The sequence below is a fragment of the Ailuropoda melanoleuca genome, chromosome 5, assembly GCF_002007445.2.
Source record: "Ailuropoda melanoleuca isolate Jingjing chromosome 5, ASM200744v2, whole genome shotgun sequence".
NCBI classification, from domain to species: Eukaryota; Metazoa; Chordata; class Mammalia; order Carnivora; family Ursidae; genus Ailuropoda; species Ailuropoda melanoleuca.
In genome coordinates, this window is record NC_048222.1 from 2,275,799 (window position 1) to 2,292,668 (window position 16,870).

A 16,870-nucleotide genomic window follows, 5' to 3' on the forward strand; every position below is an offset into this window, starting at 1 on the left:
ATGACAAGATGGAGAAATTCATCCCAAAAGAAAGAACAGGAGGTAGCACTCACTGCCAGGGATTTAATCAATACTGATATAAGTAAGATGTCTGAACTAGAATTTAAAATGATTATAAGGGAGGGGGAGGTTAAGATGGCGGAGGAGTAGGGGACCCCTTTTTCAGCCGGTCCCCTGAGTTGAGCTGGATAGGGTACCAGACCAGCAGGAATATCCACGGAATCAGCCTGAGACGCAGGAAGATACATCTGGATCTCTACAAATGAACATCTCCAGCNGAGTATCGAGGTACGAAGCAGGGAGCCGTGAAACTGCGCACAGATATCGGAAGCTAAACAGAAGGGGGAGGGAGCCGCCGTGTCAGGGCGCCGGGAAGCGGTAGCCACCTGCAAGGGGGAGCGGTCAGACCTCGGACCCGCACGCTTGAGACAGCAGACTGAGAAGGGAGCTCCGGGAGCGCACGCGGGATGGCTGGCGGCTGGAGGGCCACCTGCACCGGGGAGCAGGCGGACTCGCGGACGGCACCCGCGAGACAGCAGACTTAGAACACGAGATCCAGGAGCGTGTGCGCAGGGCGGCTGGTGGGCCACCTGCACCGGGGAGCGGGCGGACCGCGGACCCGCACTCTGGAAACGGCAGACTGAGTCCGTGAGCCGGGAGCGTGCACCACCAAGCATCTCACGGAGCTCCGGAGCTCCGGTGTGCTCACTGGATCGAGGCTGAGACCGGGAGCTCCGGGAGCGTCCGCGGGGCGGCTGGCGGCTGGAGGGCCACCTGCACGGGGGAGCAGGCGGACTCGCGGTCAGCACCCGTGAGACACCAGACTGAGACGGGGAGCTCCGGGAGCCCGCGCGGGGCGGCTGGCGGCGGGCGGGGTTGGAAACACAAAGGACAGAGACGTGCCGGCCCTGGAAGTGAGGGCTGGGACGCCGGGTGTGGGGCGCACAGCCCGGGATGCTGCAGGGTTGAGCAGCACCAACAGAAACAGAGTTAAAGTGGCCAGAACATCAGTGGAGAACGATCCGCGATCCCTCTGTTCTGAGACAGAGGCTGAATTTCAGCCGCTGCTGCTCTCTCAGAAGAGGCATAGCAAACCGCCAGGGAAAGCCGCCAGAGAACAAAAGCCCGGAAATACCGGCTCACAGGGTGCCCATCCCCATCCCCCCTCGCAAGGGACACAGAGACTCTACCCAAACAGGGTTTTCTGAGTACCTGCAGGCAGGCCCCTCCCCCAGAAGGCAGGCTGAAAAATCAAGAAGCCCACAACCCGGAGCGCCTGAGTGGCGCAGTCACCAAGCACCTGTCTTCGGATTAGGGTGTGATCACAACGCTCCGTAAGGAGTCCTTCATCGGGCTTCTCCACCGGGAACCTGCTTCTTCCTCTCCCACTCCTCTGCTTGGGTTCCCTTTCTTGCTGACTGTCTCTCTCTCTCTCAAATAAATAAATAAACTCTTTAAGGAAGAAGCCCACATCCCTAAGATCTCTATAAAACAAGGGCGCACGGCCTGGGTCCCAGTCAACACTTGGGCTCTGGACAACCCTGCAATCTCTCTTCATCAGAATGACGAGAAGGAGAAGTCCCCCCCAGCAAAGAAAAGATAATGAGTCTGTGGCCTCTGCCACAGAATTGGCCTCGGCCACAGAATTAATACATATGGATGTATCCCAATTATCAGAAATGGAATTCAGAGCAACAATGGTCAAGATGATGAGTAAACTTGAAAAAAGCATCAGAGAAAGCGTTGCTGAGAATATAGAATCCCTAAGGGCAGAAATGAGAGCGAATCTGACAGAAATTAAAAATTCAGTGGGCCAAATACAGTCAAAACTAGAGGCTCTGACGGCCAGGGTCACCGAGGCAGAGGAACGCGTTAGCGAATTGGAGGATGGGTTAGTAGAAGAAAAAACGAAAATAGAAGCTGGTCTTAAAAAAATCCACGCCCACGAATGTAGATTACGGGAGATTACTGACTCTATGAAACGATCCAATGTCAGAATCATCGGCATCCCTGAAGGGGTGGAGAAAAACAGAGGTCTAGAAGAGATATTTGAACAAATTGTAGCTGAAAACTTCCCTAATCTAGCAAGGGAAACAAGCATTCGTGTCCAAGAGGCAGAGAGGACCCCATCCAAGCTCAACCAGGACAAACCTACGCCACGGCATGTCATAGTGCAATTCGCAAATATTAGATCCAAGGATACAGTATTGAAAGCGGCCAGGGCAAAGAAATTTCTCACGTACCAAGGCAAAGGTATCAGGATTACGTCAGACCTGTCTACAGAGACCTGGAATGAGAGAAAGGCTTGGGGGGGCATTTTTAAAGCTCTTTCAGAGAAAAACATGCAGCCAAGGATCCTTTATCCAGCAAAGCTGTCATTCAGAATTGATGGAGAAATAAAGACGTTCCAAAATCGCCAATCATTAACCAATTTCGTAACCACGAAACCAGCCCTACAGGAGATATTAAGGGGGGCTCTATAAAGGTAAAAAGGCCCCAAGAGTGATACAGAGCAGCAAGTCACAACCGATACAAAGACTTTAAAGAGAAATGGCATCATTAAAATCATATCTGTCAATAATCTCTATCAATCTAAATGGCTTAAACTCTCCCATAAAACGCCACAGGGTTGCAGATTGGATAAAAAGACATGACCCATCCATTTGCTGTCTACAAGAGACTCATTTTGAACCCAAAGATGCATTCAGACTTAGAGTAAGGGGATGGAGTACCATCTTCCACGCAAATGGACCTCAAAAGAAAGCTGGAGTAGCAATTCTCATATCAGATAGACTGGATTTTAAACTAGAGGCCATAGAGAGAGATACAGAAGGGCACTATATTATTCTTAAAGGAAGTATTCAACAAGTGGATATGACAATTATTAATATATATGCCCCCAACAGGGGAGCAGCAAGATACACAAGCCAACTCTTAACCAAAATAAAGAGACATATAGATAAGAACACAGTAATAGTAGGGGACCTCAACACCCCACTATCAGAAATAGACAGAACACCCTGGCAAAAACTAAGCAAAGAATCAAAGGCTTTGAATGCCATACTCGACGAGTTGGACCTCATAGATATATATAGAACACTACACCCCAGAACCAAAGAATACTCATTCTATTCAAATGCCCATGGAACATTCTCAAGAATAGATCATGCTCTGGGACACAAAACAGGTCTCAGCCAATACCAAAAGATTGAAATTATCCCCTGCATATTCTCAGACCACAACGCTCTGAAATTGGAACTCAACCACAAGGAAAAACCTGGAAGAAACTCAAACACTTGGAGGCTAAGAACCATCCTGCTCAAGAATGACTCGATAAACCAGGAAATCAAAAAACAAATTAAACAATTTATGGAGACCAACGAGAATGAATACACAACGGTCCAAAACCTATGGGATACTGCAAAGGCAGTCCTAAGGGGGAAATACATAGCCATCCAAGCCTCACTCAAAAGAATAGAAAAATCTAAAATGCAGTTTCTATATTCTCACCTCAAGAAACTGGAACAGCAACAGAGGGACAGGCCTAACCCACTGACAAGGAAGGAGTTGACCAAGATTAGAGCAGAAATCAATGAATTAGAGACCAGAACCACAGTAGAGCAGATCAACAGGACTAGAAGCTGGTTCTTTGAGAGAATCCATAAAATTGATAGACCACTGGCAAAACTTGTCCAAAAACAAAGAGAAAGGACTGAGATTATTAAAATTATGACTGAAAAGGGAGAGGTCACGACCAGCACCATTGAAATTGCAAGGATTATTAGAAACTTTTATCAACAGCTATATGCCAAAAAACTAAACAATCTGGAAGAGATGGAGGCCTTCCTGGAAACCTATAAACTACCAAGACTGAAACAGGAAGAAATAGATTTCTTAAATAGGCCAATTAACTATGAAGAAATTGAGTCAGTGATAAACAACCTTCCAAATAATAAAACTCCAGGCCCAGACGGTTTTCCTGGGGAATTCTACCAAACATTCAAAGAAGAAATAATACCTATTCTCCTAAAGCTATTTCAAAAAATAGAAACAGAAGGAAAGCTACCAAACTCATTCTATGAGGCTAATATTACCTTGATCCCCAAACCAGGCAAAGACCCCCTCAAAAAGGAGAATTACAGACCGATTTCTCTAATGAATATGGATGCCAAAATCCTCAACAAGATCCTTGCTAATAGAATCCAACAGTACATTAAAAGGATTATCCATCATGACCAAGTGGGATTCATACCTGGGATGCAAGCATGGTTCAACACTCGCAAATCAATCAATGTGATACATCATATCAACAAGAAAAGACTCAAGAACCATATGATCCTCTCAATTGATGCAGAAAAAGCATTTGACAAAATACAGCATCCTTTCCTGATTAAAACCCTTCAGAGTGTAGGAATAGAGGGTACATTTCTCAATCTCATAAAAGCCATCTATGAAAAGCCTACTGCAAGCATTATTCTCAATGGGGAAAAGCTGGAAGCCTTTCCCTTAAGATCAGGAACACGACAAGGATGCCCACTCTCGCCACTATTATTCAACATAGTACTAGAAGTCCTTGCAACAGCAATCAGAAGACAAAAAGGGATCAAAGGTATCCAAATCGGCAAAGAAGAAGTCAAACTGTCTCTCTTTGCAGATGACATGATACTCTATATGGAAAACCCAAAGGAATCCACTCCCAAACTATTAGAAGTTATAGAACAATTCAGTAAGGTGGCAGGATACAAAATCAATGCCCAGAAATCAGTTGCATTTCTATACACGAATAACGAGACTGAAGAAAGAGAAATTAGGGAATCCATCCCATTTACAATAACACCAAAAACCATGCGTTACCTTGGAATTAACTTAACCAGAGACGTAAAGGACCTATATGCTAGAAACTATAGATCACTTTTGAAAGATATTGAGGAAGACATAAAAAGATGGAAAAATATTCCATGCTCATGGATTGGAAGAATTAACATAGTTAAAATGTCCATACTACCCAGAGCAATCTACACTTTCAATGCTATCCCGATCAAAATACCGAGGACATTTTTCAAAGAACTGGAACAAATAGTCCTTAAATTTGTATGGAACCAGAAAAGGCCCCGAATCTCCAAGGAACTGTTGAAAAGGAAAAACAAAGCTGGGGGCATCACAATGCCGGATTTCGAGCTGTACTACAAAGCTGTGATCACAAAGACAGCATGGTACTGGCACAAAAACAGACACATCGACCAATGGAACAGAATAGAGAACCCAGAAATGGACCCTCGGCTCTTTGGGCAACTAATCTTTGATAAAGCAGGAAAAAACATCCGGTGGAAAAAAGACAGTCTCTTCAATAAATGGTGCTGGGAAAATTGGACAGCTACATGCAAAAGAATGAAACTTGACCACTCTCTCACACCATACACAAAAATAAACTCCAAATGGATGAAAGACCTCAATGTGAGACAGGAATCCATCAAAATTCTAGAGGAGAACATAGGCAACAACTTCTATGACATCGGCCAGAGCAACCTTTTTCACGACACATCTCCAAAGGCAAGAGAAATAAAAGATAAAATGAACTTATGGGACTTTATCAGGATAAAGAGCTTCTGCACAGCCAAGGAAACAGTCAAAAAAACTAAGAGACAGCCCACGGAATGGGAGAATATATTTGCAAAGGACACCACAGATAAAGGACTGGTATCCAAGATCTACAAAGAACTTCTCAAACTCAATACACGAGAAACAAATAAACAAATCATAAAATGGGCAGAAGATATGAACAGACACTTTTCCAATGAAGACATACAAATGGCTAACAGACACATGAAAAAATGTTCAAAATCATTAGCCATCAGGGAAATTCAAATCAAAACCACACTGAGATACCACCTTACGCCAGTTAGAATGGCAAAGATAGACAAGGCAAGAAACAACAATTGTTGGAGAGGATGTGGAGAAAGGGGATCCCTCCTACATTGTTGGTGGGAATGCAAGTTGGTACAGCCACTCTGGAAAACAGTGTGGAGGTCCCTTAAAAAGTTAAAAATTGAACTACCCTATGACCCAGCCATTGCACTACTGGGTGTTTACCCCAAAGATACAGACGTAGTAAAGAGAAGGGCCATATGCACCCCAATGTTCATAGCTGCATTGTCCACAATAGCCAAATCATGGAAGGAGCCGAGATGCCCTTCAACAGATGACTGGATTAAGAAGCTGTGGTCCATATATACAATGGAATATTACTCAGCTATCAGAAAGAACGAATTCTCAACATTTGCTGCAACATGGACGGCACTGGAGGAGATAATGCTAAGTGAAATAAGTCAAGCAGAGAAAGACAATTATCATATGATTTCTCTCATCTATGGAACATAAGAACTAGGATGATCGGTAGGGGAAGAAAGGGATAAAGAAAAGGGGGGTAATCAGAAGGGGGAATGAAACATGAGAGACTATGGACTATGAGAAACAAACTGAAGACTTCAGAGGGGAGGGGGTGGGGGAATGGGATAGACTGGTGATGGGTAGTAAGGAGGGCACGTATTGCATGGTGCACTGGGTGTTATACGCAACTAATGAAGCATCAAACTTTATCGGAATCTGGGGATGTACTGTATGGTGATTAACATAATATAATAAAATAAAAAATAAATAAATAAATAAAATGATTATAAGGGGGGCGCCCGGGTGGCACAGCGGTTAAGCGTCTGCCTTCGGCTCAGGGCGTGATCCCGGAGTTATGGGATCGAGCCCCACATCAGGCTCCTCTGNCCACATCAGGCTCCTCTGCTATGAGCCTGCTTCTTCCTCTCCCACTCCCCCTGCTGTGTTCCCTCTCTCACTGGCTATCTCTATCTCTGTCGAATAAATAAATAAAATCTTTAAAAAAATAAAATAAAATAAAATGATTATAAGGGACACCTGAGTGGCTCAGTCACTTAAGCATCCACCTTCGGCTCAGGTCATGATTCCAGGGTCCTGGGACTGAGTCTTGCATTGGGCTCTCTGCTCAGTGGGGAACCTGCTTGTCCCTCTGCCTGCAGCTCCCCTCGCTTGTGCTCTCTCTCTCTGACAAATAAATAAAATCTTAAAAAATAATGAAACGATTATAAGGGTACCTGCTGGGCTTGAAAAAAGCCTAGAAGACACTAGAGAATCCCTTACTATAGAGACAGAAGGACTAAAAACTAGTCAGGCTGAATTTAAAAATGCTATAACCAAGATGCAGTCCCCAAGTGGAGGCCATAAAGGTGAGGATGGACAAAATAGAGGAGTGGATCAGTAATACAGAAGATAAAATTATGGATAATAAGGAAGCTGAAAAGAAGAGGGAAAGAAAACTATTAGATCATGAAGGGAGACTTAGGGAATTCAGCAATTCCATAAAGTGAAATAATATCCATATCACAGGCATCTCAGGAGAAGAGTGGGGAAGAAAGGGGTAGAAGGTTTATTTGAACAAATTTTAGCTGAGAACTTCCCTAATCTGGGGAAGGAAACCGGCATTCAAGTCCAAGAGGCACAGAGAACTCCCCTGAAAATCAACAAAAACAGTTGAACAGCACGACATACCATAGTGAAGACTGCAAAATACTAAGGTAAAGGGAGAATTCTGAAAGCAGCTCGGGACGAGCGGTCCGTAACGTACAAGGGTAGACACATTAGATTGGCAGCAGACCTGTCCATAGAGACCAGGCAGACCGGAAAGCACTGGCAGGATACATTCAAGGTGCTAAATGGGAAAAATATGCAGCCAATAATACTTTATCCAGCAAGGCTGTCATTCAGAATGCACGGAGAGACAAAGAGCTTCGAAGACAAAAACTAAAGGAGTTCTTGATGAATACTAAACCAGGCCTGCGAGAAATATTAAAGCGGACCCTTTAAGCAGAGTAAGACCCCAAAAGTACCGAAGACTAGAAAGAAACAGAGATAATCTACAGGAACAGGGACTTTATAGGTAAGACAATGGCACTAAATTCAAATCTTTCAATAATTACTGAGTGCAAATGGACTAAATGCTCCAATCAAAAGACATAGGGTATCAGAATGGATGAAAAAAACAAGACCCACCGATATGCTGCTTACAAGAGACTCACTTTAGTCCCAAAGACACCTCCAGACTGAAAGTAAGGGGGTGGAGAACCATCTATCACATTAACGGACATCCAAAGAAAGCTGGAGTAGCCATCCTTATATCAGACAAACTAGATTTTAAACCAAAGACTGTAATAAGAGATGAGGAAGGGCACAATATCCTCATTAAGGGGTCTACCCAACAAGAAGATCAAACAACTGTAAATATTAATGCCCCTAACTTGGGAGGAGTCAAATATATAAATCAATTAATAACTAACTTAATGGGGCGCCTGGGTGGCACAGCGGTTAAGCGTCTGCCTTCGGCTCAGGGCGTGATCCCGGCGTTCTGGGATCGAGCCCCACATCAGGCTCTTCTGCTATGAGCCTGCTTTTCCTCTCCCACTCCCCCCTTGTGTTCCCTCTCTCACTGGCTGTCTCTATCTCTGTCGAATAAATAAATAAATAAATCTTTAAAAAAAAAAAAAAAATTAATAACTAACTTAAGGAAACTCATAGATAATAATACAATAATAGAAGGGGACTTTAAGGGCATCTGGGTGGCTCAGTCTGGTGAGCACCCAACTTTTGGTTTCAGCTCAGGTCATGATTTCAGGGTTGTGAGATCAAGCCTACATCCGGCTTCATGCTCAGTAGGGAGTCCGCCTGAGATTTTCTCTCTCTCTGTCCCTCTACCCCTCCCTCCACTCACACTTGCTTGCTCTCTCAAATAAAATCTTAAAAAAATATAGTAGGGGACTTTAACACCCCACTTACAGCAATAGACAGATCATCTAAGCAGAAGATCAACAAGGAACCAAGGGCTTTGAATGACACACTGGACCAGATGGACTTCACAGACACATTCAGAGCATTCCATCCTAAAGCAGTGGACTACAAATTCTCTTCAAGTGCACATGGAACATTCTCCAGAACAGATCACACACTGAGTCACACATCAGGACACAACCAGTACAAAGACTGAGATCATACCATGCATATTTTCAGACCACAGTGTTACGAAACTTGGTATCGACCACAAGAAAAAATGCAGAAGGACCACAAATACACGGATGTTAAAGCACATTCTACTAAAGAATGAGCAGGTTAACCAGGAAATTAAAAAAACTTAAAAAAATACATGGAAGCAGATGAAAATGAAAATACAGTAGTTCAAAACCTTCGGGATGCAGCAAGAGCAATCCTAAGAGGGAAGTGTACAGCAACACAGGCCTTTCTCAAAAAACAAGAAAAGTCTCAAATACACAACCTAACTTTACAATTAAAGAACCTGGAAAAAGAATAGCAAATAAAGCCTAAATTCAGCACAAGGGAAATAATAAAGATTAGAGCAGAAATCAATGACATAGGAAAAAAACAAAACAAAACAGTAGAACAAGTCAACAAAATTAGGATCTAGGTCTTTGAAAGAATTAACAAGATTGATAAACCCCTAGCCAGACTTATCAAAAAGAAAAGAGAAACGACACAAATAAAATCATGAATGAAAGAGGAGAGATCACAACCAACGCCGAAGAAATACAAACAATTATGAGCAAGTATATGCCAACAAAGTAGGTAATCTGGAAGAAATGGATGCATTCCCAGAAACATAGAAACTACCAAAATTGAAAGAGGAAGAAATAAAAAATCTGAACAGACCCATAACAAGCAAAGAAACGGAATCAGTAATCAAAAAATTGCCCAACAAACAAGACTCTGTGGCTGGATGGCTTCCCAGGGGAATTCTACCAAAGACTTAAAGAGGAATTAATACCTACGCTTTCGAAACTGTTTCAAAAAAATAGAAATAGAAGGAAAACTTCCAAATTCATTTTATGAGGCCAGCATTACCTTGATCCCAAAACCAGACAAGGACCCCACTAAAAAGGAGAATTACAGACCGATATCCCTGATGAATATGAATGCAAAAATTCTCAAAAGATTACTAACTAATCAGATCCAGTAGTACATTAAAAGGGTTATTCACCACGACCAAGTCGGATCTATTCCTGGACTGCAAGTGTGGTTCAACATCCGCAAATCAATCAACATGATACCCTACATGAATAAAAAGAAAGAGGACGAGCTATATGATCCTCTCAACAGATGCAGAAAAAGCATTTGACAAAATGCAGCATTCTTTCTTGATAAAAACCCTCAGCAAAGTAGGGACAGAGGGAACATACCTCAACATCATAAAGGCCATATACGAAAGACCCACAGCTAATATCATCCTCAATGGGGAAAAGCTATAAGCTTTTCAGGAGCACAACAGGGATGTCCACTCTCACCACTGGTGTTCAACATAGTACTGGAAGTCCTAGTCTCAGCAATCCGACAACAAAAAGAAATAAAAGGCATCCAAATAAGCAAAGAAGAACTCAAACCTTCACTCTACGCAGATGACATGATACTCTACATAGAAAACCTGAAAAATTCCACAAAAAGATTGCTAGAACTGATACAGGAATTCAGCAAAGTTGCAGGATATAAAATCAATGCAAAAACGTCCGTTGCATTGCTATACAAAAACAATAAAGCAGCAGAAAGAGAAATTCAAGGAATCGATTCCATTTATAATTGCACCTAAAACCATAAGATACCTAGGAATAAACCTAATCAAAAAGGTAAAAGATCTGTACTCAGGAGCGCCTGGGTGGCACAGTCGTTAAGCGTCTGCCTTCGGCTCAGGGCGTGATCCCGGCGTTCTGGGATCAAGTCCCACATGAGGCTCCTCCGCTATGAGCCTGCTTCTTCCTCTCCCACTCCCCCTGCTTGTGTTCCCTCTCTCGCTGGCTGTCTCTGTCAAATAAATAAATAAAATCTTAAAAAAAAAAAAAAAAGATCTGTACTCAGAAAACTAGAACACTCATGAAAGAAATTGAGAAAGACACAAAGAAATGGAAAAACGTTCCATGCTCATGGATTGGAAGAACAAATATTGTTAAAATGTCTATGCTACTTAGAACAACTTACACTTTCAGTGCAATCCCTATCAAATAACACCAGCATTTTTCACAGAGCTGGAACAAACTATTTTAAAATTTATATAGAACCAGAAAAGACCCCAAATACACAAAGGAATGTTGAAAAAGAAAACCAAAGCCAGAGGCATCACAATTCTGGACTTCAAGTTCTATTACAAACCGGTAATCATCAAGACAGTTTGGTATTGGCACAAAAACAGACAGATCAATGGAACAGAATAGAGAGCCCAGAAATGAACTCTCAACTCTATGGTCAACTAATCTTCGACAAGGCAGGAAAGAATACTCAATGGAAAAAAGACAGTCTCTTCAACAAATGGTGCTGGGAAAATCGGACAGGTACATGCAGAAGAATGAAACAGAACCACTTTCTTTTTTTTTTTTTTTTTTTTTTTTTTTTTTTTTTTTTTTTTTTAAAGATTTTATTCATTTATTTGACAGAGACAGAGACAGCCAGCGAGAGAGGGAACACAAGCAGGGGGAGTGGGAGAGGAAGAAGCAGGCTCATAGCGGAGGAGCCTGATGTGGGGCTCGATCCCACAACGCCGGGATCACGCCCTGAGCCGAAGGCAGACGCTTAACCGCTGTGCCACCCAGGCGCCCCCAGAACCACTTTCTTGTACCATACACAAAAATAAATTCAAAATGGGTGAAAGACCTAAATGTAAGACAGAAATCCATCAAAATCCTGGATGAGAACACAGGCAGCAACCTCTTTGACCTCAGCTACAGTAACTTCTGGCTAGACACGTCTCCAGAGGCAAGGGAAACAAAAGCAAAAATGAGCTACTGGGACTTCATTAAAAGCGTCTGCACAGCAAAGGAAACAATCAACAAAACTAAAAGGCAACCTATGGAACAGGAGAAGATATTTGCAAACAACATATCAGATCAAGGGCCAGTATTCAAAAGCTATAAAGAACTTATCAAACTCAACACGCAAGAAATAAAAAATCCAGTCAAGAAATGGGCAGAAGGGGGCGCCTGGGTGGCACAGCGGTTAAGCGTCTGCCTTCAGCTCAGGGCATGAACCCGGCATTGTGGGATCGAGCCCCACATCAGGCTCCTCCGCTATGAGCCTGCTTCTTCCTCTCCCACTCCCCCTGCCTGTGTTCCGTCTCTCACTGGCTGTCTCTATCTCTGTCGAATAAATAAATAAAATCTTTAAAAAAAAAAAAACAAAACAAAATAAAAAACCACACAGAAAAAAAAAAGTTAAGTTTTCAGCAGACATATCACAAAAGATGTACAAATAGAAAGTACATGAAAAGATACCAAACATTATTAATTACGGAAATGCAAATCAAAACCATGAGATACCACTTCACATCTAAAAGAATGCCTAAAATTAAAAACACTGACCTGGTGTTAGCAAGGGTCTGGAGGAACCAGTCCTCTCACACACTGTGGAAGGAAGTGGACAATGTTAGAACCACGCTGGAAAAAGAGTTTGGTTGTTTCTCATAAAATTAAACAAACACACAGCCCAACAATTCCACCCGAAAAAATGAAAACATGTCCACACCATGACTTGTATACAAATGTCTCTTTCAGTTTTTTTCACAATGCCGTAAGTCAGAAACAACCCAAAGTCCATCAACAGGTGAATGGATAAACAAAATGTAATATATCCATATAATGAAAGACAGCAATAAAAGGGAACAAAATGGGACACATGCAATGACATGGCTGAATCCCAAAAACATTTCGAGAAAAATAAACCGGATTCAAGGATACGTGATATAAATCCCATTCATACGAAATCCACAGAATGGGGAAACTAAGATATAATAACAGATAGCAGATCAGTGGTTGGTTAGGGCCCAGGGTCTGGGTCTGGTGGATGGGGGACTGTACAAAGGGGCACAGCGAAGCTATCTAGGTTGATGGAAATGTTGTTCTGTATCTTGATTATGGTGGCAACAACATGGATATATAAAATTCATTATTTATTTTAGTCTGTAGTTTTTTAAAAGCTGCCACTCAAACCTTCCATATTTCATCATTCTGGTTATTTCAAAAGGTCCTGGCTTATCTATCACTAAAAAGCTATCAGATAAACTCACTCCTATGGAGATATAAACATTACATGTTAAGCCTTAATGACACTTTAATTTCTAAAGAAGATACTGATTAAACAAACAAAACTAAAAACATCAACACTAAATGATACTAGAACAAGTGAATGGGAAGATCTGGAGATTAGGATTCTCCCTTCACATCCTCCCTCTCCCCACCACACACATACTGGGCTCCCACAAGGAGCTGAACAACTGGGTATAAACCCTCCACTAGCTGAGTCCTGGGTTATGTCACAGGATGCCCATCTCTGGCTATGGCACAGCAGCCTTCCCTGTCGGTGATGTGGTTATGAGGGTCAGACGGGTCTTTTGTTGGCAGAACTATCTTATCTCCTCAACACAGGAGAGCCCTGATTCAGAAATAAATGAGGAAATCAGTACAATAAAAGAGAAAGCCTAGAAACAGCACCAGTGCAGACCATACAGGAGCAGCAGTACTAAAAGTTGGGGAGAAGGGCTGAGAACTCAGGCTGAGTAACTGCCTTTCAAACAGAATCAAAAGAAAATTATAGTTCTACCTCTCATGAGAAGTTCCAGATCTAATAAAGACAGAGACTAGAAAAGAAAATCTTTTAAAATTTTAGAAGAAAATAAGGAGAATATTTATGATCTCAGGGAAGGGTAGAATTTCTTTTTTTTTTTTTTAAAGATTTTACTTATTTATTCGACAGAGATAGAGACAGCCAGTGAGAGAGGGAGCACAAGCAGGGAGACTGGGAGAGGAAGAAGCAGGCTCATAGCGGAGGAGCCTGATGTGGGGCTCGATCCCATAACGCCGGGATCACGCCCTGAGCCGAAGGCAGACGCTTAACCGCTGTGCCACCCAGGCGCCCCTAGAATTTCTTAAATCAGATACAAAACCAAAAATGATTAAGGAATATAGTATTCAACTTGAACAATCCAAAATTAACATTTTCTATATAACAAGATCCATTTGAATCACAAGGACAAACAATATACTTGTAGACACTATTTGTTACATCACTAAGAATCAGAATCCAAAATTCATAAACGCCTCTTAAATATCAACGAAAAACAACCCAGAAGAATACTGAACAGACAGCTGGCAGAAGAGGAAACTACAAAATGACCAATAATTTGCAAAAGGCAAGGAAATGCAAATCAAAACAACAGTGAGATACCATTTCAAACACTCAGGGGCAGGAATGCAGGGGGAAAAAAGGATGCTAACTTGGCAGGCTGGAGTTGCGCCAAAAGTGTGCAGCCCCTAACACACAATTTTCTTTCTTGGTCTACACCCTGGAAAAATTCTCGTACACACGCACCGAGATCTGTACTAGAATGTAAGGCGCCGCACTGTTTGCAAGGGAGGGAAAAACAAGACACTGGAAGGTAATCAAGAGCTCAGAGACTGACATGTGATACAGGGATTGAGCATATGAAAATGAGGCAGAGCATGACCATGGGGAAAGAACAGATCCTTTCTAGATGGTGCCCTGAAAACTAGCTCACTGAATGACGAAAATTAAACTGGATCCCAACCCTCCATCGCCTACAAAGGTGGAATCCAAATGAATTAAATGCCTAAGAGCGTAGGGTAAACTCTAAAGTTTGTGAATAAGTAAGTAAGTAAGTAAATAAATAAATGAGAACTTGATGTAAATCCCATAGGCACAAGTCATAATTAATAATTTTGATTAGGTTAGAATTAAGGTTTTCTGTTCAATTAAGGACCTATAACAAAGTTACCGTGTTTGTGAGGAGATATTTGAAATACCAAAAACCAACAAAAGATTAATAGCTAAACTATATCAACATCTGAAAAATCAACAAAAAATGTAACTAACTTGATAGAAAAATTGACAAAGGATATCATCTGGCAGTACACAGATGAGAAAACTACAACGCTACAAATCATCTAAAGAGATTTACAACTCAGTTCCCCAAATGGACAAATAAAACAATGAGAGGTCACTTGACTCCCTGTTTGCCTGGCACAAACTAGAAAGCTAGACACCGACGAGTTCATGGGGCATAAAAACTCTCGCGCACTGATGCAGGATTCCAGATGCTCAGGCCATTAGGAGGAGTAACTGGCAGCACTTAGTCACTGTTGGAACTTGGGAGTCTCTTCACTGGTAGGGTGAAAAGTATGCACACACTGCAGTGTTAGGATTCAGATACGTGAGAAACACAGCGGCAGAGAAGCATCTCAGAAACAGCAGATCCCAGCGTCAGAGTCGGCCAGCTCTCCACCAATATCCCCAAATGTTCACCAAGACAGGAACAAAGGAATTAATTATGATCTATTCTTTCCATGGAATGGACTCCACTGCAAATATCTACATAGATAACAAAAATCAATACCCCGCGGGAAAAAACAAATGACAAAAGGTTAGACAAATGGTCAGTGCAGCGAGACAACACTTGATGCTGTTTTGCCCCTCCTTAAAAATTCAGTTAAATGATATCGTACTGCATCTAGTATTTCGGAAAGTACCTTCTAATATTTTTAATAAAAACGGCTCCTGGGAGACTACACCCCATTTGCAGAAGCACTGCTGACTGTCAGATGGAGAGGCTGTGAGTTCTTCCTTCCGCTTGTCCCATTTCTCTCAACACAATCTGGAGCAAACACAGACAAATGTTCACTAAAGATCTGGGGTTTGGAGATGCAGGTTTCCATTACATTATTTTTGTGTACTTTTCCATCTGAAGCCTCTCTGAGGAAAGCCCAGCAGCTACAGCCCACAAGCACCAGGCTAGGAGGGGTCGGTGGTTCCCGGACCACCCACCCTGTGGGGGTATCTACTGGACTCACCTCGTTCCTTTCTGCCCGACTCAGACGTGGGGTCTCCATCCTCCTGGCCTGCCGAGTCCACCACGATCAGCTCCTTTGCCAGGGCTCTCGCCCGTAGAAGGAAACGAGAAAATCCTCAGCGGGGAGCAGTGGGGCTCCCCAGCGTGCTGACCTACTAGGTGGAAGGGCGCTGGATCTGCGCGAAGGGAGGGGACGATCAATCAGAGACTCGGGAAAACGAGACGGGGCTGCGGCGCAGGCACCGCTTCTGGAGGCTGGGGGGGCGGGGCCGGCGCTGGGGGCGGGGCTCCTGCGGCCGAAGACGCCAGAACGTTCCCGGGCTCCGGGGCTGGGCTCGGAAGGGAGGGCGCTGTTCCGTGGACGGTGACGCCAGATCCGGTCTCGCGAGGTCGCCTCCGCCCCCCCGCCCATGCCCCCCCGCCCACTCCGGTCGGTGGTGGAGTCTGCGCAGAGGGTCCGCGGCGTGGACTGGGAGGTCCCACGAGCCCTGCAGCCCCTGGGGGCGCGCAGCCTTCGGTCCCTTCCCGGCGGCCCGTGCCCGAGAGGAGAGGCTCCGGTGGGGGTGGAACCCTGAACGCCCCCGGGACCCGCCTCGGGAGAGAAGGGGGTGCCCCGTCATCCTTGAGGCTCATGGGCTGGGGGGATCTGGGTAAGGCCAAAGAAGTGACGCTCCCGGGGAGAGGTCCCTTCAGTGTCCCTGCAGAAGCTCGGGATGTCACCCTTCTGCCCGGGCTCCCCTCGCTCATATCCCCTTTTAGTTTGTCTGGGGCAAGCCGGCCTCGGGTGTTAGTGAGAAGCTCTCCAGATAACCACAGCGGGCTGCCGAAGTTAAGTACCCCTGATCTGGGCCGCGTCCCACAGTAGTGCATGTTTTTCTTTGTCATCGTTGAGATTGGGCTAATTTTTTTCTGGAGTGATGGAGGCCCGGAGAAGGGGTT

General features: G+C 43.7%; 1 long non-coding RNA gene across 6 annotated transcripts in view; it reads right to left on the reverse strand.

The window, feature by feature from the left end:
• Positions 1-16,212, reverse strand: part of LOC105241717 — a 28,149-nt gene extending 11,937 nt beyond the window's left edge. For 2 of the 6 annotated variants that reach the window (XR_004625339.1, XR_004625336.1), the window contains exons 1-3: positions 15,933-16,212; positions 15,612-15,736; positions 12,432-12,473 (exon numbers count right to left, since the gene is read on the reverse strand). This is a non-coding gene — a long non-coding RNA (uncharacterized LOC105241717). The remainder of the gene's footprint in view (positions 1-12,431; positions 12,474-15,611; positions 15,737-15,932) is intronic. The other 4 variants (XR_004625340.1, XR_002144472.2, XR_004625337.1 and 1 more) reach the window with 3 other exon arrangements.
• Positions 16,213-16,870: the final 658 nt, after the last annotated feature.